We start from the raw sequence: 26,674 nt of genomic DNA on the forward strand, positions 1-26,674 counted from the left end.
ATTGTAACTCGGTTAGAATTTTGAATATATTGCAATAGGGTGGAGCAACATTTACAGCTAAGTCACAGTAATTGTTAAGATTAAAACTTAATCACAAGCATCAAAATCATTTCAAGCAATGTCTATATATTGTTAATAATGGATCATACTTTTTTTTACATTTTAATGGTGAGTCTTATGTCGACGAAACGCGCGTATGGTGTATTAAATCATAATCCTGGTAACTTTGATAACTATTTACACCAAACAAAGTAATGAAAAAGACAACGAACAATACAAGAGCAATAAGGTAAAATTAATCGCAAAGATACATCTACATCTACATCAAAGGGGTTTTAAGGTTGACCAAAATATTTAAAATGGGCATATTTTATAGGTGTTACTAGGTATTATTGCTATTTTGTGCATTTTGCCTTTGATCTTTTTTTGCGATGATATTTCATATCATGCTACTCGCTTGAGATGGAAAATTATCGCTAAAAACTAAGGAGGCACGTGGCGTTGCTAATGAAAATGACATGAAATTGACAACGTCGTCATAGGTAAAATAGCGATAAACAGATTATCATTGGTCATCTCATCTCGATTGTTTTTCTCACTTTCGCCGTACCGGCTCAAGCGAGAAAAGCAATCTCGTTGAGATGATCACCGATAATCTACAAATATCATACATTTTGCATTGTATTATAATGAATCACGGAATGGAACGCGCTAAAAATAGGACAGTGGTAACGAGATCATTATGTTCCTTGTTGGTCCAATTTATTGCTGGACCTTTTTTGGCGAAGCATCCTGTCTTTACAGAGATAAAGACCGCTGAGTGATAGAACTATTCAATCAAAAGGACTTACCTAGTGGGAAATTCTTTGCGGTAAAACATAACCGTCTACCTGTAATATGAGAAAATATTTGATATGTCAAACTGCTCTCCTAAAATTCCGTGATTGAAGACGATAACATATTAAATAGAAAAATGGACTTCAGGGTGATTAACATTTTACACAAAACCTAAATGACTCCGGATGTATCATAAACATTCATACAAATGGCATTTGATAAAAGATTAAAATAGTTGACGTGAACAAACAGACCCCACCAATATAAACAATACTATTTGTGATGCAAATTACAATTATTGCATAAACGTAAGTTACTGAATCGCTCAATTTAAGAGCAGAAAATTTAAATGCGAATAACATTCTGGTATCATTTTCTAAGAAAATTACAAAAAAGGGTAAAAATAGCTATTTCATGTGTTAAATAAATAATTTTAAGCGATATTTTTGTTTCTTTGAAAAACGTGTAGTATTATTTGCTATATTTTAACAAAAAATTACATTTACATTTATAATTGTTTTTCAACCTGATTTAATTGGCCCATTTAATTACATGAAAATTAATCTTCTTTAAACTACTTAAGTTGACTTCTGTGTACTAAATCAGCTGGGGTGAACTGATGGGCGATATCTTTTTGCGCCAAAAAGTAACTCATTTGCGCCACAAATTAATTGCGCCAATACTTCTTTTGCGCCACCTAATTTTCAAAACTATAGGTATCATTTGCGCCAATGAAACAATGATCCTTATAAAATTATCCCGCTTTCTGGCTCGATACACAATACAAAGTCATCATTTTTGTTTAACAACACCAATATCATCCAATATTCTGTGAAATTCTGCTTGACTTTTAGGTTGAGCCGGATGCAGTTTTATTCTCTCCATACACATTGACTGACGCACTTATTTTAAATCTTTCTTTTCTAAATTTTCTTTTTCAATTTTGAAGAGCTCTGAATTTTTTTTATTTTTGAAGGTCGCTCTGGCAACATATCGGTTGCTTTTCTTTTGCACACAGTTCTCAAAATTTGACGTTCTTATTTCTGGACTTTTGTTTCATGACATATAATCTAATTTTCCAATCAAAATAATTGTACAAGATTCATCTGTGAATAACCTAGCACAACACGACGTAACTGTACATCTCCACCTTATTTCTCCAGTTTTCCTTAATTGTTACATCTCCACCTTATTTCTCCAGTTTTCTGTACAAATGCCTGACGAAATTTTGTGTTCTTCAACAATGATGACCGGTTTTTCCTGTATCAGATTCTATTTTCTTGAATTGTATATCAGACACTCTTGACTCGTGAAATATTCTATTACTAAACAATTTATTTTTTGGCGAGTTTTCTTAAATTTGATGAGTGTTCAATTAAATCTTAAGTGGAAATTTTAATAATAGTACATGTATGATAGGTAAAACATGTACAGGTATGATATAAGTAAAAACATTTACAGGTAAATGTTGCGCAATTTCATTTCATTTATTGGCGCAATTAATACCATCAAAATAAAAGAGAGTGGCGCAATTAATACCTTTTCAAAACTGCAATTGGCGCAAATTGATTCTGCCCGAACTGATTGGTTTGGTTTGTGTATTTGCTGCAATTAGGCTTTGCATTATCTTTCAGGAAATGTCAACCTGAATATGACAGTTTGTTCTATTGTTATGTTGTTACACAACTTTCAAAAAACGTATTGAAACATGATAATATATCCAATCTGGGTGTTTATGGTTTTGTCTTGCAATCAGTCATGTTTGGTAGTCTGTACACTATTAGTTACAATTTGTAACAATTCAGATCGTTCGGAAATCGCGTGTTTGTAGAACTCAAATATTTGAAATCAGAGATTTATATTTTAATTGTATTGTTTTAATTATATTTTCAAAAACATAAAACACACACACTTCTTCAAATTTATTGTTGAAATAACAAAAAGTAATAAAACCTGCCTGTTCTAGAATCTGTGTTTTGTTTGCAAAGAAATCATGACGTTTTGGCTATTTACGATGTATTTCAAATGGAAAGAAAGTGTTTAGTAAAAGCAAAAATTAACAGCTGCAAAAATTATCAAATATAATTTGTATCAATCATAACAGGTATAGTGCCATTCAAACGCCCATTTAACCGTTCAAAGTAAGGAAATTATCGATAATTTTATAATTAATTATATATTTGAAGAGTATTTTGCATCTACCGAGATAAATGTAGACACAACAAACATAGACAATAATGGAAAAACATCACAGGAAAAATCATCAGCTGTAAAGTTATATGTTGTAGTTTAAAATGAACATTATAAAACTTCTCTTTGTTCAACTACTCAACTATTGTCTTAAAATATACATTTAATGTCTTAGTAGGTTTACCATATGTATTATTAAATCAGAAAAGTATTGGTTGAATTTTTGGGTATAGATTGTACTACTTGTTTTTTTCTATGTAATGCAGAGGAATTGAAAAATTTATATTTGATGTAAAATATACTACAGTTAAACAGTTTTAAAACCAATTTAAAGCTTCGCAAGGACAAGTTGACCATAACTACAAAAAAAAAGAAGCGGAGAATACTGAAATTGATAGTCAAACTTATCACAACTGTTATAATTTTAGGGTACAAATGTCTCGTCGTTAATATTCCAAAAATGGAATAACGTTTATATTGTGTGTTCGATTATTTCATGTTTTGAAAATATCTACGAAATACCTCTTTCAATTTGAAACCCAAATTTTCCAACATCTATTATAGTTACGAAAACAATATCATGCAAGATAAAAGTCTAAGCTTACCTTAAAATTCCATAACTGATTGATCAACACTGACGAACAACGCCCATGTGGGAAAAGTATATACCTGAGGAGAATCTGATTCTGTTATATATTTTTTCTACCTAGCAACCGTTTAAAATCAATAGAAGCTGACTTGACAAAGACCTCAAATTGCAATTATCAAGGTAATAACGTCTTCAAGGTAAAGGTATATTCAAATATGCTTTACCTGTTATTAAAATGTTCATTAATGACGTTGGTTGTTTTAGTAAGTTGATGTTTACCTAAAGTGCTGGTAGACAGTCGTAGGTGGTGAGATCCCAAGCCAATACGTTTATAACTTTGTAGTCATGAAACTCCGTAATGTTATCGATATCAAGAATGGAATTGCTATAGTTATAAATATGATTTTCACTATAGAACAAATCGTATTTCTAAATTAAAATTTATTCTGATCTGTATCCCACAATATCAGAGCTCTGATTCTTTTTAAAACAAATTAAAACAATCTAACTAATGTCACGAGTTTATGTACCTATTATTTGCTACGGTTATAGAATACTCAGAAACTTAAACGGGAAAACTAACTGAGTTTTGAAGATACGAAATCTTGAATAAAGAACAAAAAGCAACTTAAATAAGATACCGGGTATACGTGGAGTTGGAAAGATATAAAATGTTATGGACCTGGCTTGTAACGCATAAAAGATTGTTCATCACAACAAATGTATGTACAGTAGTAACATAAAAGGAATGGAAAAACAGTTCGTGAGATGGCGTTTGTCAGCAAATATAAATAATATGTAAGATGCTTGTCTTACGCATATTCATCTTCAAATTTCGTGCAAACCGAATAAACTCCCCAAAAGCCTCATTTTCAGAAATCCAATGTCCATTTGGATCTGAACAGCAGTATAACCTAATCCGTAGTATCAATCAAGGTCTTTTGCAAACAACAGTTGAATCGGAAAAACATTTTTTTGAGTTACAATGTTGCTCATGTCTAGTCAAATCAAAGATTTGTATAGTTTCACTATACAAATCCTTGATCTAACACAGAATATTGAAAGAGGGACGAAAGATACCAAAGGGACAGTCAAACTCATAAATCTAAAACAAACTGACAACGCCATGAAATGATCATTGCATGGTAAACGAGTCAATTATGACAAAAATGAAACAGCAAAAATACTTAACTCAAAGAAAAATTCCAACCGGAAAGTTCTTTGTTAAATGGCAAAATCAAAAACTCAAACATATCAAACCAATGGAAAACACCTGACATATTTTGACTTGATTCAAAAGAGGGGCGAAAGATACCAGAAGGACATTCAAACTCATAGATCAAAAATAAACTGACAACGCAATACAAGCACTTTCTTGTGGCTTAAACTTGTTTTTTAGCTATAGGTTCATGGTGGTACATTGACATCACAAAATGCTACCTATTTACACCTACGAATAAAATTCCGGCATACTATGTTTATACGATTTCTGTTCAAAAATTGTTTACTTGTATTCTAATGTTTAAAAAAAACTAAATTACATGATGAAATGACTTCCGTAAACAGCAATAAGAAAGCTGTCTCCCACAGACAATCAACACTGTATATTTACAAAAAATGTTTTGAAACCAGTATTCAGTATTCTAGCTTGGAGCATGAAATAATTTACTAGAATCTAGACAGAGAACATTCAAAGTCTCATTATTTGCGTCGTTTGTTTTGTGACAGAATAATCACTCAAGTATTAAAGGATGACAATGTGGGAAGATTTATCCCGTGAGTTTATCTATCTCGAAACAAAAACGGCAAACTGAGAATAACTAATCAATTAGACTGATACTCTATTTTTGAAGATGCCTTCAGCCTTGCAAATGATCTAACTTTCGATATTCAAGCAGAATTTGTCTTTCTTTTTCCAATTTATCGTCCTCCTATGCTTAATAAAAGTAAGCATTAACGCAAACGCGATTTGGTGGGATTCAGGATGATCGATCTTAAGTTGTCTGTGTATCATATTGCTGTGTGTTTGTCTATTCGTTGTGTTTCTTTAAAGAAATGTGGTTAATTGTTTTGATTTACCTTTACTTATCTCTTTTATAAACCTTGCTTTGTACTTGTAAATTAAGTGAGAAATGAAGCATATATCATCACACCGAGCCTAGATCCAAAACTGTGAATTAATTGAACAGAGGCTACGAAACATTAATCAGTAACACCAAATCCAATGTACATGTAATGTCAGTAAAAATTATTTGTATGACATTTTATACGCCATGGGAATATGAAATATATAATATATGAAATAACACAACTATGCAATGTAAATATTATCTTATTTTGAAATGAAATTTATCAACCATTTATTTCATTTACATTAAATAATTTAAATGTCCATTACTTTGTTTACTATGCAAACAGATTAAGAGAAATATTCATTTACAAATGTATTTTCAAAGTGTCATTTTTCATATTGTCAAAAACAAACAGAATGATATATATTTCTAACCTGAAACTAGTTTTGATATTAATGTTGAAGTTTTAACCATTTATAAATGTATAGTCATAACAATCAATCATCTATATATTTAATTATTTTTTTGTTTATTTCGCAAATTGGTTTGAATTATGAATACACTACGACATGATCTTCTTAATATTATTATTGTTGATTATTTTTAAGTATTTACTAAACATGAGCCTTTAATAAAACTAATGGTAACAGAATTTTTGGTTTGGGATGATACTATTTTGCATCCAATTACAACATATAAAATATCTGGTAACATTTCTCTAGAGTTATATCGATATCATGTTCCTGGAGAGTAATGCCATATAAATAACAGGATAAATGGTTATAATGCGCTGGAGTTATTACAGTTCTAATCCGATTAGAACAGCATGTTAATACAGAATCATTGTTTGGATATTACTGATATCCTATTACAAACAATTATCATATGGGTGTAAATCAGGCATTAAGAACTTTCTGTCGTCAAAGTGATTTGGAGACCAGGTTTAACCAAAAAACACGAAGATCCGATAGAAACGTATCAATACTTCAATGTGAGAAGTTTAGACATTTTATAAACGGCCTACTATCATAAAAGATTTATAAAATAAGCTATAAACAGTTGTCATTTTTAGAATCAAAGTTTTTGTGCAAAATTTTAGTAAATTATCCAATTGTATTTGCTAATTTTAGTGAAAAGTAATATCACAAAAATACTGAACTTCATATAAAATTCAAAAAGGAAGTCCATTATCAAATGGCAGAATCAAAAGCTCCAACGCATCAACTGAATGAATAACAAATGTCATATTCCTGACTTGGTAGAGGCAATATCTTATATAGGAAATGGTGGATTAAGCCCGGATTTAAAGCCAGCTAAACCTCTCAATTGTATGACAGTCGCAGTAAAGTAAATGTAATATTTATTATCATGGTATCGATATATTACATTTATTTTATAACATTAACAGTATCAATTTTTCTGCATCAGATGCTATTAGATAATAAATGTCTCTTCAGAGATGATCGTGGCCATAATATTTGAAAATCAAAAGCTTATGAAAGGAGGAAAGGCTTTAATCCAAAAAGGTACCAAACCATAATTACATACTTTCTAATACCGGGTTAGGGTTAGGGTTAGGGTTAGGATTAAAAGGTGTAAGTTATTTGAGAAAGATTTGGCAAATGTTATTCATTACACCCTTCTTTAATTCTACTACAATAATTCAAAATGAATAATGATTTCTTATAAAAAAAAATCTACTTCGAATCCGATTTATCCACTGGTTAAATGCCCTCCCTGCCCATCACATCCGGGTTTTTTTTAGTGTTACTGTTGTTGCCCAAGCGATTTATTTTTCTTACAGTATGTGGTTATTTCCTTGTATCGTGGTTGTATTTCTAGACTCTGTTTCTGGTTGTGTCTGTCTTTAAACGTCTCTCTGAGGCTAAAATTACGTTGCAGTAATATATTTATAGACAACTTCTTTGAAATGGCATTGAGAAATTTTACATTTTTGTAAAAACAATATTCCAAATATTCTAAGATATTTAAGACGATACCAACTACACAATTATATGGCTATAGACCGTAATGACATAGCCAAAAGGGGAAATGACAATTAATGGTCTAGGAAAACAAACTAATGCTACATCCTTCAATAAGCTACCTGATTATTCTGCGTTGTTACTCCGTTATTATTTATCTCATTATTTAGAGGATAACGACACATGAATTACAGGATGACCGTTTATAATGTGCTTAAGGCATTGAAACGCTAATCGTGTTGGGAAACTAAATAGAATGTAAATTACAGATCGACTGTTTGTAATGCCCATTATGGGTTAACATGTTCAAAGATTTTATCTGCATTTAGATTCACGCCATGCGAACCAATTGGGAAAATATCATTATATAATATAGTGAAGCAAACTTTATCATACAATCTTTTAACAAGTATAAATCTCAATTGTCATAGTAAAATCTTCACGATTATTGACGATCAAAGCGAAACACCCAGCACATTAAACACTACCAAATTAAAAAGGAGGAAAGTGATATCAAATGGGCAATCCTCATAAGCTGAAATAAAGGAGACAATATCATGCCTTAAAAAAACACTCACAAAAAGAAGCTGAAAAGACACGAAACAACAAGGCGAAAAAATTATGAATAATGAAAACAAAGACGTGTTTTCCAATACAGGAGACAATATAATTTCTTCTAGCTTCTGTCTATACTTTGTCAATTGACCACACACAGTATTAAGCCAATTTCTTTGGAGACTTGATTTTTAGAGTTCAAATTAATTGAACTGCAAACTACAAAAGCGAATACGATAATATGAAGCGGGAAATACGTATATATAACTATTTTTACGAATATATGACTACTAGCTGTAGTGTTGTTGGTTTCAGATTACAGATACCATTTTAAAAGCGTTAAAGTTGATGACATAATCATGTATTGACTAACCCTCATACAAGAAGGGAACGAAAGGAAAGTTCTAATTCAAAGTCAAATATTTTAATAAGTACAAAAAAATTATGACCCAAGTTTTATAGATAACCGTCAATGGCATCAGTATCTGTTATAACAATACTTCAAGTTTTGATTCAGAGAATCATACACATTAATATATCACTGTGAACTAATTAAAATTGATTATATTTACCTGTTTATCAAGTTATCATGTCACGATAGATATAAATACCAACTTCATATAACAAAGAAAATATCAGATTATATAATTATGTTCAAAACATCTTTGCAGTACTAATGTTTTATTTCCAATTCGTTTGTCCAATAAGCAAGTAATTATTTTAACAATTCACACACACACATGATATTTTTACAGTTTCATATACCTGATTATGACACGCTGGTTTGCATCTGCTTTTAGATGAATGAAATATTGAAAGGTGTGATCAACCAGTAAAATTGGCTTATGATGTCAGGTGATCGTGGGAATTTTAGTATCAATCTTTCAGTATAGAGTGAATACTGGGTAACATATTAATCAATTCGTTATTAGCTGGACCAAGTGCATTATATTGTAGATATATTTAACTACACCGCCCAAGTGAAAAAGGGAGAGAAAATATGAAGGGTAATCAAACTCATAAGTCGAACAAAAACAGACCAGGCTATGGCAAAAAATAACAAAAAGACATTCAACAATCTACAATAATCTACATATCACAACATTGAAACCAAACTCACAGAAAGACGAGGCACAGAAAAACCAGAATTAAAACCGGTTTAAAATGAGGTATTTAAAGCAGCGTTGTGGTAGCCGGCATGATATTGACAGAAGTTTGTTCTGTTAATGAGAAATGCTTTAGCGGAACTTTCATTGCTAAGTCAATGAGTTGACGAAATTATGTGCAACCTATTTAACTTATGAAACGGATCTTTCATTCAAGAAGCAATCCTTGCATCATTTAAATACTAGTAGTGTTATTCGAATGTAGAAAAATAAAAAACATTTTCACGGGGGAAAAGGGGGGTCTCAAACTACACCGTTACACGACGACCTTAACCAATGACTGGAGGTCAGCTAACTTATAAATTGAGAATGGAAATGGGGAATGTGTCAAGAGACAACAACCCGACCAAAGAGCAGAAAACAGCCGAAAGCCACCAATGGGTCTTCAATGCAGCGAAAAATGTAGCGAGAAAAACCTGCACCCGGAGTCGTGCTTCAGATGGCTCCCGTATGTTTACATATTTAAAGACAGAATTAATATCAAATCAAAGACAAACATATGATCAGCAGTTGACTGCCAAACCTATTGCAACATATAAAATCTCAGGGCAAAAACAGTATTTTATTTCTGCCGGTCCAACAGTTGATTATACTCAATAACATTTTGCTTTTTTTTAAACTGTTACAGTCAAAATGTCAAACATTCGTGAATTTCTTTATTCCGCCTTGAAGTACTTATAATTACTGATGTTGAAGCAAGAAACTCTGGTCTTATTCATCAATGTGTTCAGACAATATGCTTATTATCACCATAATCACATATATATATATAGTATTTTTCAATTAAATTATGTTTTCAGGTTAAAAGATTTCAGACTGAAAACTTTTTGATCTTGTAAGATGAAAATATTTTAACATAAAAGCATTAAGTTTTTATATTGACTTCCGGTGACAGCCATGTTGTGAGACGTGTAGAAAAATTGCTCCTGGTAAATTGTTTGTATCTGCCTTATATTTAACATTTCAATTAAACAGAGTAACACACAGAGCGTAATATTCATATAGGATTTCCTTTTTACACTGAACGAGGTGACTTTCATTCAATTATCTTCTTAACTAACCAGTCTTTAATCGGCGATTCCCGCCTCTACCTGTTTAAACAATAACAATGGCTGATTATGAGTGCAAAGATTTTGCCGACATTGGGAAATGTTTCCAGAAACTACATATTTATATAAATACTGAAGTGGAGAAACTAAAAGAAAAACAAGAACAGATCGACGAGAGGGTTAAAGTTCTTGAAAACCAGGCCGAGTTTGCCAATGGTGAGCTCCATGATATTCACAATTCTAAAATCCCAAACTTGGAGTCACTCATTGCCGAGGAGGCGAATGAACGTCTGAAATTGGAGGTGTGGGGAAGAAAATGGAATTTGGTTATCCGTGGGATTGAGGGGAAAGTCGGTGAATCCCCTAAGGTCACTGAAAACATCGTCCGTATATGGTTGCATAATGACAAAAAGGGGCTTGGGTTTACTGCTCCGCAGGTGAAAGGTATGCTATTTACAGCAGTACATAGATTGCCGAATGGTCCTGAAAAGAAACGCAATATAATCCTTAGGCTATCAAACTTGATAGATAGGGATGATATCCTTAGTGCTGCCACAAAACTGCCTAGAGGGTGCGGATACAGTGTGGTACCGGACCTCCCACCCTCACTTGCAGCTCGTCGCGGTGAACTCCTGGCAGAGAGAAGCAAGATGTCCAATGAGGAAAAAAGAAAATTCAGACTTGTGTACTTGAAAGATCCACCTTTCGTCCAACTCGTAAAGAAAAGATCATAAACATTACGCGTCTAGTATAGAGATCGTTTTGAAAATCGAATAATTATCGCTCACAAGACTTATTGGAACATTGTAATAAAAATGATGCTACTTTTTTTTTTTTTTTTTTTCACCTTTAGTTACTTTTTTTGTTAGCTTGTTTATATTTTTCTTTTAAATGTACCTTTTCTCTTTATTTAGTTTTGTACTGCGCCAGGCAAAATTATATGTAACACTATTTGTGTTAATCGTGAGTTCTCCTCTCAGTATTGACTTTTTTTTTAACGTAAATAGTGGGTGTGGCATAGTTGTACATTTCACATTCCTGTAGGCGGAGTCTTGTGTATTCATAATGTAAACATTTGGATACTCGGAATCTCTCTATAGTCTTGTTCTGCTACAACCACACAACACAATGGAAGCCTCCGTGGATAAACACATGTTATTATTTAATCACAAGTCTCGTCACATAAGTGCTGTTTACAGGTAAAAACAATAAGAACAGGGTTTACCCTTCCACCTAAGTCCTACACATGCATCTTTTGATTTATTTATTTTTTCAAATTTCAGATCCCGAATTCATACAATAAGTGTTAATTATATTTATATGATTTGTTCAATACTATAATAAACAGATAAATATCTATTTGTTTTAGATACAATCAGATTACGGATAAAACTTAATCTAGGTAACAAGGTATGGTCTCCGTTTATTTACGCATTATGCTACCAATTTTGGAGTGAGCTGCAAAACCATAATATATAGTTTTAAGTAACTAGAAACATTTAGAACTTTCTCAAAATCAACTCCTACATTGAATGGCAGCTTAGACCAAAGTTGAGCATGCTGACTGCTTTTGATGCTTAAATGCATTATTTATCTTGTGTTTTCATGTTGACAAAATGCTGATCTGTTTACTGCATTCTGCTTCTGCTGCTTTAGTTTAAGCTTTGTTTTTGTGATAGCATGTTGCTTGATATGTTTATTTGCTTGCTGCATGTTATGCTTATGATTTATTTAACTGTTTGTTGCTCATGCATGACGAGTAGTAGTAAAGTTCTGTTTACATGTGTGTATTGTCCATATTTTACATGTATTCACTGTTTAGTTTAAAAGTTGTTAAATCATGGCCTTAACAAATGCTTAAGGGGCTTGTAAAATTTGCACATTCATTATAAAGTGAATTTTGTGTTTTGTTATACCAACAATATTAGGGATTTAGGGGAATTGTATATATGTTTAATTAATTTTGGCTATATAGTTTTCTACAGTTTATGAGGAGAAAATGATTAACCTGCAGATCTGTTATCAAAATTCTTACTATACCAGGACCATAACTATTACTTAATGAATTTGAACAACTTATTCATGGTCTTGCAAATTTGGTTACTATTTATAATGACCCGGAAGGGGGGGAGAAAAAAGGGAGGGAATTCAAAAGGGTGGGGAGTTATTATTTTGAAAACCCTGAATTGCTACCAAGCTTATTGTGATCTTATTTACTTTATATATTTTTTACAGATGTCTAAATGTATGATACTTTTTATTTGTCAGTATGTTAAAAAATCAGGAATGACATACCATCATAGTATACTTAAAACATTTGACTGTTGGATAGAGTTACATATCACACCTATTGAACTGTTTGATAAATGACTAGTTTGAAAATAGGATCTCTTAACTGTAGGGGTCTGTCAGAGGAGGTGAAGAGAAGAGATTTTTTTTCAAGATATAGGAAAAGATATGATATAATTATATTAACAGATACACATTGTACTAAAGAAAAAGAAAAGCAGTGGGCACATGAGTGGGGGTATAAGGCATTCTTTAGCTCTGGTTCCAGCCGCTCAAGAGGGGTAGCAATTCTAATAAAAAATAGTTTTACATTTACTATTCACCAAGAAAAAAAGGATCAGGAAGGCAATTTTATCATTCTAGATATGACCATTCAAGATTATCGACTTTCTCTTGTTGCAATATATGGTCCCAATGGGGACTCTCCAGCTTTTTTTGAAAATATAAAAGGTCTAGTATCTGGTATAAAAAATAGCTCCATAATTATGGCTGGAGACTGGAATGTGGTGCAAGACTTTGATAAGGACACCTCACATTATAGTGCTAAAAACAATATAAGAGCACATGATAAAATTTTAGATATGATAGAGTCCCTGGACCTTGTTGATATATGGCGAGCATTAAATCCAGATACAAAAAGATTTACATGGCGTGGTCCTGGGCTTAAGCAAAGCCGTTTGGATTACTTTTTGATTTCATCTGATCTTGAACCATTTGTAAAAAATGTAGACATGGATATAAGTTACAGGTCTGATCATTCTCCAGTGTACCTTACCTTACAGTTTTACAATCAAATTAAAGGTAAAGGCACATGGAAGTTTAATAATAGCTTACTACATGATATGGTATATGTAACTGAAATAAAAAATTGCATTAGGGAAACTATAAATCAATACTCTCTGCCTGGGAATGACCTAGAAACAGAATTATCAGTAAACCCACACATGTTTTGGGAACTCTTAAAATGTATGATAAGAGGGAAAACAATATCATATGCCAGTTATATAAAAAAGAAAAACACAAAAACTGAAAATGATTTAGAACTCAAGCTAGCTAAATTACTTGAAAATTATGAAATAGACCCCTCAGAATTATTAAATTCAGAAATTAAAATTTTAGAAAATGAACTTGTTCAACACAGAGAGAAAATAGTAACAGGTATTATGGCAAGAGCAAAGGCAAGATGGGTAGCAGAAGGTGAAAAATGTACTAACTATTTTTGTAATCTTGAAAAAAGAAATTATAATGAAAAGATAATTCCAAAATTAATTAATGATAATGGGGAGGAAATTTTCAACCAAAGTGAAATTTTAGAAGAACAAAAATCATTTTATGAAAAACTTTACTCCTCAACAAATCCTATTCTTCATCAAGAACATAAAAATCTATTTTTTGATGAAAATAATCCTTTTATCCGCAAACTTTCTGATGAACAGAGGTTACAGGCAGAGGGTAATTTGAATACTAATGAATGCTTAAAAACATTGAAAAATATGAAAAATGGTAAATCTCCAGGGATGGATGGATTTACAACAGAATTTTATAAATTTTTTTGGATAGACCTCCATGAGTTTATTATAAAATCTTTTAATTATAGCTTAGAAACTGGATCTTTTTCGGTTAGTCAGAAACAAGGAGTAATAACATGCATTCCAAAAGAGGGTAAATCAAAATTTCAATTAAAAAACTGGAGACCTATCACTTTATTAAATGTTGATACAAAAATTGCATCAGCTGCATTAGCAAATAGAATAAAACCTTTTCTTGGGGATATAATTAGTGAAACACAGCAAGGTTTCATAAAGGGGAGGTATATTGGAGAATGTACCAGGCTTATTTTTGACATTATGGAAAAGGCAGAAGATGATAATCTACCAGGTCTTTTACTTTTATTAGACTTTGAGAAAGCTTTTGATACTCTTGAGTGGTCATTTATAGACTTGGCTTTGTCTTTTCTAGGATTCGGTCCTATTTTCTGTAGATGGGTCAAGACCTTATATTCAGAATCTCAGAGCTGTATTATAAATAATGGACATTGCTCTCAATTTTTTAATATTGGTCGGGGTGTTAGACAAGGTGATCCTCTATCTCCATATCTCTTTATATTATCTTTAGAGCTTATGAGTGCTGCACTTAAAAATAACCCAGATATAAATGGTATGAAAATAAATGATTCTGAGTATCTACTAAGCCAGTATGCAGATGACTCATGTCTCTTATTAGACGAGGATGAGAAATCTTTAGATAAATGTTTATATACTTTAGAAAAATTTTCTGAGTGTGCGGGACTTAGGGCTAATTTTGATAAAACAGAAGCCATATGGATTGGGTCAAAGATTCACTCAAGGGATAAACTAACAACTACAAGAAATTTGAACTGGAATCATTCAGGAAAATTTAAACTTTTAGGAATAAAATTTGATCTGTTCAGTGAAAATAAAACGCTTGTAAATTTTGAAGAAAAAATAAAAAAAATACAGAGCCTGTTAAATTCCTGGGTTTATAGAGATTTAACATATATGGGAAAGATCACTGTCATTAAATCACTAGCTCTTCCTATTCTAATTCAATCATTGACAGTTTTGCCAAATCCTCCGGATGATAAAATAAAAGAAATTCAAAATATTTTTTTTAGTTTCTTGTGGTCAGGAAAACCAGACAAGATTAAAAGAAAAGTTATGATAGGGTTATTTGAAAATGGGGGGTTGAAAATGCCAGATATAAGATCCTTTTGTTATTCATTAAAGATGACATGGATAAATAAACTTTTAGACCCCTTGAATATATCCCCATGGAAAACATTGTTAATAGATCAATACAACAGATTAGGAGCAGACAAAATATGGTTGATGACCCCTGATGGTATCCAAAAGATTTCTTCAAATTTTAATAATTTCTGGAAAGATATTTTACTAAACTGGAATATCCTAAACACTGTGACTAATGGCACTGCTGAAGGGATCATGAAACAATCCATATGGCTAAACAAGAGTTTGAAAATTAATAATAAAACTGTCTTTTACCAGAGGTGGGTTGAATCAGGAGTTTTCTTTATAGGTGATTTACTTGATGAAAACAGTAATTTTTTTACTTTAAAAGAATTCTGCGAAAAATATAATCTTAATATTAATTTCTTGGAATACCATTCTTTGCTGCATATGATACCAAAAGACTGGAAAAATTTAATCACTACTTCAGAGAAAATTACTCACATATCTAACGATAAATTTGAATTTATAAAAAACAATAAAAAGTCATGTCAGTTCTTTTATAAAAAATTCTTGTCAATGTATACAGAACGTCCTACAAAACAAGAAGACAAAATGTGTAAGGAACTAGGCACTCATATAGAAAATTGGGATTTCTTTTATAGTTTACCTTTTTGTTGCACTAAAAACAACAAATTTAGTATGTTCCAGTTTAAGATTTTACATAGAACTCTCGCTACAAATGCATTATTGCAGAAATACGGGTTAAAAGAAACTAACTTATGTAGTTTCTGTAATGAAACTAAAGAAACTATAAGTCACCTTTTCTGGGAATGTATGCTAGTTAGAAATTTGTGGTTAGAAATTGCAGCACTTTTTCTAGTTGAAAATAATTTAACTTTAATTCTTAATGTGGAAAATATTGTTCTTGGGTCAGAGTCTTGGGATATTTCCCTAAACTTATTCACTATTCTGGTTAAATATTATATTTATACATGTCGCTTTAATACTTCATTACCGACTCTTAAAGGTGTCATAGCTATGATTAAAAATTCCTACCAAATAGAAAAAATATCTACCTCCTTTTACAGATCCCCTAGAGCAAAAGAGAAATTTGATAGTAAATGGGAATTAATTAAAAACTTAGTTCACATGTGAGGAGAGATCTTTCTATGTATGTACTTACTTAAGGCTTTATAATAGTTCATGTAGAATTAATAATATGTTGATGCACATCACAACTGGACAGTGATTTGTGTGCATCTTAAAAGTACTATCTATGTTTATTGCTATTGTTATATATATATATTGATATACTAGTTTTTGTTTGATTGTATCTGAATTATCTCCCCTTGACTTAGGTTGACATTTATTATGTGACTCTGTCCAACATGTTGTCCAATATGTTATCTGTTAATGATCTCTGGTGGCCTCTCCTGGTACCTCTCATGTTTTACATCACTGTATAGGCAGTGATGCATGCGGCTATAGGAGAGGGCTGATGCAATCATTAACCTTATCAGCATATTCAGGTATTCTAATCCAGAGTGATAAAGGATGTGTATGATCCAGTAGAAAATTTAGAACAATTAGCATAACTAACTTTTTAATTTTAGACTGTTATTGAAAAATTTAATATCATTATATGTATTATGAATTAATTATATAATTATGTATCACAATATATACTTGGTGTATTTTCAGATGAAATAAAAATAAATTACAAAAAAAAAAAATTGATTATATTTACCTGTTTATCAAGTTATCATGTCACGATAGATATAAATACCAACTTCATATAACAAAGAAAATATCAGATTATATAATTATGTTCAAAACATCTTTGCAGTACTAATGTTTTATTTCCAATTCGTTTGTCCAATAAGCAAGTAATTATTTTAACAATTCACACACACACATGATATTTTTACAGTTTCATATACCTGATTATGACACGCTGGTTTGCATCTGCTTTTAGATGAATGAAATATTGAAAGGTGTGATCAACCAGTAAAATTGGCTTATGATGTCAGGTGATCGTGGGAATTTTAGTATCAATCTTTCAGTATAGAGTGAATACTGGGTAACATATTAATCAATTCGTTATTAGCTGGACCAAGTGCATTATATTGTAGATATATTTAACTACACCGCCCAAGTGAAAAAGGGAGAGAAAATATGAAGGGTAATCAAACTCATAAGTCGAACAAAAACAGACCAGGCTATGGCAAAAAATAACAAAAAGACATTCAACAATCTACAATAATCTACATATCACAACATTGAAACCAAACTCACAGAAAGACGAGGCACAGAAAAACCAGAATTAAAACCGGTTTAAAATGAGGTATTTAAAGCAGCGTTGTGGTAGCCGGCATGATATTGACAGAAGTTTGTTCTGTTAATGAGAAATGCTTTAGCGGAACTTTCATTGCTAAGTCAATGAGTTGACGAAATTATGTGCAACCTATTTAACTTATGAAACGGATCTTTCATTCAAGAAGCAATCCTTGCATCATTTAAATACTAGTAGTGTTATTCGAATGTAGAAAAATAAAAAACATTTTCACGGGGGAAAAGGGGGGTCTCAAACTACACCGTTACACGACGACCTTAACCAATGACTGGAGGTCAGCTAACTTATAAATTGAGAATGGAAATGGGGAATGTGTCAAGAGACAACAACCCGACCAAAGAGCAGAAAACAGCCGAAAGCCACCAATGGGTCTTCAATGCAGCGAAAAATGTAGCGAGAAAAACCTGCACCCGGAGTCGTGCTTCAGATGGCTCCCATATGTTTACATATTTAAAGACAGAATTAATATCAAATCAAAGACAAACATATGATCAGCAGTTGACTGCCAAACCTATTGCAACATATAAAATCTCAGGGCAAAAACAGTATTTTATTTCTGCCGGTCCAACAGTTGATTATACTCAATAACATTTTGCTTTTTTTTAAACTGTTACAGTCAAAATGTCAAACATTCGTGAATTTCTTTATTCCGCCTTGAAGTACTTATAATTACTGATGTTGAAGCAAGAAACTCTGGTCTTATTCATCAATGTGTTCAGACAATATGCTTATTATCACCATAATCACATATATATATATAGTATTTTTTAATTAAATTATGTTTTCAGGTTAAAAGATTTCAGACTGAAAACTTTTTGATCTTGTAAGATGAAAATATTTTAACATAAAAGCATTAAGTCTTTTATTAAATCGCGATTTAACAAAACACTTTTAATCTCATATCTGTATTTAACATTACTGAGAAGGCTAATTAGTTAGACATCATAAAAGATAACTGTTTACACAAACTTTAAACGTAATGTTGTATGCTCTTTTCATTACACTTCGCAAAATTGTACAATTAGACGTTAATTGTAAACTCATGATACTGCTAAACTCAAGGTAACAAGTGCGAGTTTAGGAAGAGACGAGGTTTTTTAGCAATCATTTGAAAGTTGAATAATGAAATTGATATCATTTATAATCTATGTATCTAAAGTATTGTAGGCATTAACAGTTTTATGCCGGACACTTAATAATAAATGAACATGAAGAGTATGTAACGATACACATGTATACGGTATAAAGACAATAAATTTTAATTATTGCCAAAATGTAAACCATTGAAATGACATCACATTTGTTAAACATGAAATACTGATAACAGAAAAGACATATAGAATAATAACAATCAGAAAAGTAACATGAATATAGGAAGATGTGGTATGCGTGCAACTCTCCATCCAAATAACAATTTATAAAAGTAAACCATTATAGGTCAGTGTACGGCCTTCAACACGGAGCCTTGGCTCACACCGAACAACAAGCTATAAAGGGTCCCAAAATTACCTTTCAAACAGGATAACCAACGGTCTAATCTATATAAAACATGGTATATATATACATAAAATTTTTCATTTATTTCATTTTCGTAATGTATATATTTATAGTTTTTGTAAAATTGAATATGTTATCCCATATAACCAAGAAAATCATTTTTTTCTGTATTAACAGTGAATCTTATTATACTCACGAATCGTGCATAAGGTTGAAGTTATCCTGTCTTAAAAATGATAGTTAAAATACCATTCTCATTAAAGTAGTAATTGTTTCTCATTGTTGAAAATTTTTAAGTCACTATGTAAATATTTATTTTTAAACAAAGCATTGTTCTACTTCCTGTGTGAACTGTCAAGGTTTTAAATTATTATTACCAGGTTATTATCAAAGATTAAAATTATTGATTATTAAACTAACAAAAGAAGCATTGATGACAAAATATTTTCACTGCGTACGAAAATAATCAAAATATTTGAAGTCAAATTGTTCTAATATTTAATCCATGATACTTTTATTCATTCGTCAATGACCTATTCACTTCTTGGTTTGTATTTCTCTTTTTAAAGAACAATACAATTCACACAAAAAACACTAAGAATGAATGATAGTAATATGAAATACAACACAAATTATGATGACTTTGATGTTAGAAATCGTTCTAGATTATTTTAACATGCACTCGGTGCCTCTTATCAGAAATATTCAATATCAGACTATGAAGTATTAACGACATATACAGGAAGGATGAAAGTGACAGCTAGCTATTGTCTGGTTATGAAGTAATACTAAGATACTAGGTATATGTCTAAATCTCAGAGACTGCTGCTGTTGTCAGTTGGTGTCTTCTAAAATATTTAATATAGTATTTCTAGCACTACTCATTTTTTTTTTCAATTATTATTTTTTCAATGTTTGTGAATACATCATACATTGTGTATAATTCAGTGCATTCTTTTATTAATTTTTTGATAATTTAGAATAATACAGTGGTAGTTTATATGTAACAGAATATTTTTAAAAGTTTATACTTGTTTTCGCTTTTTATTTTTCGTATGTTACTTAGTCTGACCTTTTAAAATACATTAATTTCGTATGTCGTTCTGACTTCACAATATATTAATTGAAATAGTGAAAGAAACCCACTTTATATTTACTTTAATTTATTTTACCTAAAGTAACAAGTAAATAATTAAAAAATACTATATTTTCTGAATTATTGCCTCAGCTTTTAGTCAATTAAAATAAAAACATTCTTCAGGTTTATAAAATATATTCAATAGCATTTCTTAATTTAACCTAGGAAAAATAATATAGATCATATCTCGTTTCTGCCAGAACAAACAGATGTTATCAAGAATGAAACATTCAAATTTTAAGATTCATCAGATAAAACTCTATAATTCATAAACAACGTGACCAAAAATGTTAAAATATTATAGTACACATTAGCCAGCATTAATTTTGGAAAATAGCAGGCCAATATTTAAAACATTTCATATACCTTAAATAGTGTATAAACAGTAACAAGTTTCATGAAGATCGGTCTTTTACAACATAAAGTTCGATTGAACAATAGATATTTACGACACATGAAATGTATAAAATAAGATGTTCCTGAAGGTTGCGTCGACGCATCAGATTGAGTTGAACAGCAAAAAGTAAATTCACAAAAATACTGAATCCGAAGAATATTCAAAAAGGAAAGTCCGTAATCAAATGTCAAAATCAAAAGCTCAAACACATTAAACGAAAAGATTACAACTGTCATATCAAGTCATAACTGGCTTGGCACAGTCATTTTATTATGAAGAAAATGATGGATCATAGCAGGTTGTATCGCTAGCTAAACCTCTCACGTGTATGCCAGTCGTATAAAATTCCATTATAGTGACAACGATGTGTGAACAAAAACAAAACTGACATAAAAGGTAAAAATGTCAAAAATATGGGTACAGCAGTCAACATTGCGTTATTATTTAAATCACTATAAAAAGAAATATGTAAATTAACACTAACCATGACACAATAACACAATGACTGGATGTATAAGTACAGAGCCACGTCACATGCAAGAAATAAACACAAAAAGGCACACAGAAAAAAGCACATTAGCAAAACTAAAGACAAGAATACAGAAATTATCAGCGAACAATAACACAATGACGGTATGAACAAGTACAGGGCCACATCATATGTAACCAGGAAACACAAAAAAGGCGTACATAAAAAGCAATTTAGCAAAAATAAAAAACAAGAATACAAAAATTAGCATACTTTTAGAACTGTATTTTAGCCGTGTCACTTTTTGTGATCCGCTGACACGAAAACATTGACGGTTTGTATCATTTCAGTTTATGCTCAACACAAACCTGCGACTGGACAGTCCAGCATGTATTCAACATTTAATATCATTTTCCGTAATGTCTTATTCGTGAGATTTAAGAATTGAACATCTATGATATGTCCACACCTTACCCCAAGTTATACAGAAACAGGAGTGTTCATATCCTTTGATTCAACATAATTACCAACCCACAGTCATTCTTCAAGACTTCATTAACACTTATCTGTAGCAACCGATTAAATATTCATTTAAATGGTACTGGCTACATTGCATGTTTAATCTTTTGGAAGAAAAATATTCATACGGCAAAATAAATAATTAAACAATTATGTTTAAGAATGGTTAATCAATAGCTGGCTCACGAACGGGTGGAAATTACGATAGGTTACTGTACTACAGAGCTCAACTTTGTGCTTTTTTTTTTCTCTTTTCTTTTTTTTTTAAATACAATACTTCAAGTTTCAGTAGACGTCTATAAAGATCTGTTTTTAGACAACTCAGAACCATTTACACGCAATCTTGGTAATAAATCCAGGTTTCCGTACAAGCAATGATTTCCATATACCGATTATCAGGCTTTATGCTATTGTGTGATTCAGTAATTACTTATAGGCTGGAAATGTTCCATACCGGAAGTCAGATAATAGGTTTACAATGAGTGAACTACATCACGAAACATGAACTATCTACATCAAATACAATAACAAAATAACGCTAACATTGCCGTTTATTAAACAAACGTGTCGCGCATATGCTCCTGTAGATATCATTGTGCTAATTTCGGAATGGCCAACATAATAAACCGTTTAAACTACAAAAAAAAAGTAGCAATATTAATAAGGTCAAATCTACTGTACGATCTAACAGCAAAACGAGGTTAAAGAATAAGATACTATATAAATAACACATAGCTGAGAGGGTGAATGAGCAGATTGGTACCATGAGAAAACATTGTCAACTGAGGCGACGCTTCTTTTCAATGTGATAGACACATCAAAGTTAAAAGGACCGGAAGAAATTAAATACTATACCAGTCACGCATATCACAACAATAACATATAATTAAGAGTTACTTTTTGAAGAAGAAAAATATGCACAGTACATTAAATATGTTACGTATAGAAATATGTCAATTATCAAATATTGATATATATATATATGGAGGATTAATCATGCATTAACACCTACAGTATATACATGTACATGTACATATATATATTGTATGACAGAACTTCCTCCACACATCTTAGACCATTTATGAATCAGAAAAACAATCTTTACTAAACACAATGTAGCCAGCTATAGTAAAACCCGTGTAGTCGAGAATTTAATTGTGCAGATAAAAACCCCAATATGGTAGGTACTGGAAGGTCAAAAAGGCTGACTATCTTCTTTTAATTCGGTTGGACTGGACACGGAGAAGAAATGTAAACTTGAAATAGAAATTTTGAAAAAGTACTAGCCAAAGTCTATTTGGAACATCAATGCGAAATAAGCTTCCAGATTAATAATGTTGTTCGTGACTCAAAGTACAACTTTAAGAAAAGTGAGGAATGAACAAAATTGAAATAATCTTTATTGTTTTGAAGAAATCTATACTGTTTACAAATGTTCTTATAGTCATAAACTCACCAAAAGTGATCTGCCTTAACTTTGCCTGTACTATATGGTCTACAGTTCTATTTCCCGTGCATTCCAATAAGTCACATCTCCTTAGAGTTTAAACATTTTTCTATTTCGTGTGAACACTATCAATATACAAAGCGAAACTTTTTTGGGAATTTTTATTGGTAAAAAACAAGCAATCCAGATGCCATGTTATGAAATGGTATTGCGTAATTTAAAAAAAAAAAGGTTTTTAAAAATGTATTTCATAACAAAATCAATTCCTATCAATTATAATCCTATCTGACCTTATACAAAGAATCGGTTATTGTTTATCGGATGTAAATTCTTTGAACAGGAAATCAGATAATAAGTTTTACAACGGCAAAACATGCAATGTCTCCATTAAATAAAATAACAACACTCCTGTCTGTTATAAAAGTATCACCAAGAAAGTTCATGTATTGATTTTTAGAAAAATTATTCATTTCGAAACATTTGAAAAATAAAACACTATTTGTTTTAAGTCTAATCGTGTATACATACGTCTTTGATGTCAACAACCTAAAAACGTTTCCTAGTTCTGGTCATATTTTATAAATGTGTAAATATTATGGAGAAATTCATTGGGAGGTATTGAAACAAACTAAACAAGCCAGATACGATGTCAAATGATTATTTGCCAAACTGTTATATATGTTTGTTGGAGTATATTTTTTGTCTATTTTTGGAGGTGGTCGTTTTGCTAATTGAATTCGATTATAAATCTAGTGTTTCGGCACATTTACAATTATTTTTTAAATCTTTATATTTTATTGTGAAGTTTAACTGTTATTCATCATTTGTCCATTTAAAATGATTAGGTTATTGTGCATGGGTCACGTTAACTTGCTATTTTTTATAAATTAGACAGTCTTTTTATTTCATTTTTATTAACACGAAGGTCGACCTAATTACCACATTATACACAACACAAACAAAAAGTACAACGAACTTGTTAATTATATAATACAAGTACCAAAAAAGGACTAATTGAAAGTTAAGGTATTCTAAAGAACAATTCTATAGACTTTCTTTGTACAATAAGGGTCGAACGACAAACAACCATTCAAATAAAGAGGGGAGTGGTATTTTTATTTGACAGGATATTAAAAATTAAAGTGAAACAGATAGTTGTTAGGGGAATTCTTTATGTATTGTTCATAAAAATCAAATATGCATGAGTGAATAGACATTCTACAATAAGTTACCAATAAAATATGATGTAAGGTAGACCTAAAATTGCTAGATCAGCTTCTGCTCACACGGAGATAATCAATTCAATTTCATTGAGAACTGTTGCAGCATTTCTTATGAAATATTGAAAAATATTTACAAAAACTAATTGAAATCTTCAATTTGTGTTAAAAGTGACAACAGGAAACCTTTAAAACTACTAATTCTACACGTTTTGTTTTGTAACACTGAACCAAGGACGTAAATTAGTTAGTTAGTTATAACGTCCTTGACTGAAGTCATACTAGTGTTTTAAAAAGCCAGCAATTTTGTCTCTTTGAAAATTCGATATTTTATCACTTTTACTATTATCAAAAATTCGATATATTAACACTTTTATTACTGTCAGTAATTCGAACAGATAACACAGGAAAAACATACTCATCAAACAGAATATTTACTAGTAGCACAGGATGAGTCATGGACATGTTTAATTTCTACTTTCTTTTTGGCTAATTATTATATATTTAATTGATCCAACTTTTTGTGTACTATACATATGTGGATATCTATTTTTCTTTTTCTTTTTTTTTTGGGGCTGCTTGTTTGTTATCTATATCAACCACACTTGTAATAAAATGCATTAGTATTAAAAAAAAAACCAACATACTATAGATTCTTTATCTACGTATTCTTTAAGAACTTAAATAGTTCTCGTTTAACTTTTTTTTTTTTATCTCATTGTTTGTATTGTATTATGAAAAAATTATTGATGTTGTAATGTTTATGCCCTTTGGGGCCCATAATTGGAAAATAAAAAAATATCTTATCTTATCTAGTAGCTAGTAGAATTATGTGAAACTGACAAGTAACTATGAGCAGAGGCGGATTTGAGGGGGGGGGGGGGTGTCAGGCACCCTCCCATTTTGTGGGAAACATTTGGTTGATTATATAGGGAATCAATGAAGCATGACTGGAGCGGCCCCCTCTTAGGAAGTAAGTGCCCCCCCCCCCCCCCCTTTTATGAAAATTTCTAGATCCACCACTAGATGAGTCAGATATTAATTGGGTGACTGTCAAGCTCCGATCACTTTGCACTATTTAGTTTCAATTGTAATTTTAGCATATATAATCTATATCTTTTATACAGCTCCACACACTCAGGATCATTGACTTTTGGGTTTGACTGTAACTGTTCCTGATGAAGGTAAATCCATTTAATTGTTTCTATGTAATGGAACTAAGTTTTCACATAGTCGAGTATGGACTAAGAAAATTTCAATGTTACATGTATGATTGAGATTTTTTGTGTTTCTTGAATGCCGTTAGTTTTTCGCTTGAATTGTTTCGCATTTTTGAATATCGGGTTTCTTTTTTGCGGATTTTACGGTATGGATTTTTCACATTGTTGAAGGCCGTTTGGTTGCCTATAATTTCAAACATCCACTTCATTTAAACTTTGGTGGATAGCTTTCTCAGTGGCGATCATACCAGATCTCCTTATTTTTATACTGATGAATATCTTTCTGGATACATGCCGAGCGTACTTTATAATATTTCTATTGGGTCTGTAAATAGGTAAAAACCATTCGTTGACCCACCAGTCGCACATGAAACAGTGTGGTCTACTACCAAAGGCGGATCCAGGGGGCCCTGGGGGCCCGCCCACTCTTTCGTGGAAAAAAAATTGATTATATAGGGAATCACTGAAGCGTGACTGGAGCGCTCCCCTTTAGGTCAGTCAGAGGGCCCCCCTTACAGAAAGTTATGGGTCCGCCACTGACTACAAAAGACAGTGTGTATAAATATAAAAAATATAACCTTATACCGAGTTTATAAAAAAATATAACCTTCAACCGAGTTTATAAAAAATATAACCTTATACCGAGTTTATTAAAAATATAACCTTATACCGAGTTTATAAACCTTATACCGAGTTATAAAAATATAACCTTATACCGAGTTTATAAATATATAACCTTTTACCGAGTTTATAAAAAATATAACCTTATACCGAGTTTATATAAAATATCACCTTATACCGAGTTTATATAAAATATAACCTTATACCGAGTTTATAAAAAATATAACCTTAAACTGAGTTTATAAAAAGTATAACCTTATACCGAGTTTATAAAAAAATATAACCTTAAACCGAGTTTATAAAAATATAACCTTATACCGAGTTTATAAAAAATATAACCTTTTACCGAG

At 31.2% G+C, this 26,674-nt stretch overlaps 1 protein-coding gene across 1 annotated transcript in view; it reads right to left on the minus strand.

Moving 5' to 3' along the window:
- The window catches only part of LOC139487555 (cadherin-23-like), a 143,135-nt gene that overhangs the window by 107,693 nt on the left and 8,768 nt on the right, over positions 1-26,674 (minus strand). Inside the window, exon 2 of the mRNA XM_071272436.1 lies at positions 852-890. The gene's annotated coding sequence lies outside the window, so the exon portion shown is untranslated. The remainder of the gene's footprint in view (positions 1-851; positions 891-26,674) is intronic.

This window comes from Mytilus edulis, chromosome 9 (genome assembly GCF_963676685.1).
Source record: "Mytilus edulis chromosome 9, xbMytEdul2.2, whole genome shotgun sequence".
NCBI lineage: Eukaryota > Metazoa > Mollusca > Bivalvia > Mytilida > Mytilidae > Mytilus > Mytilus edulis.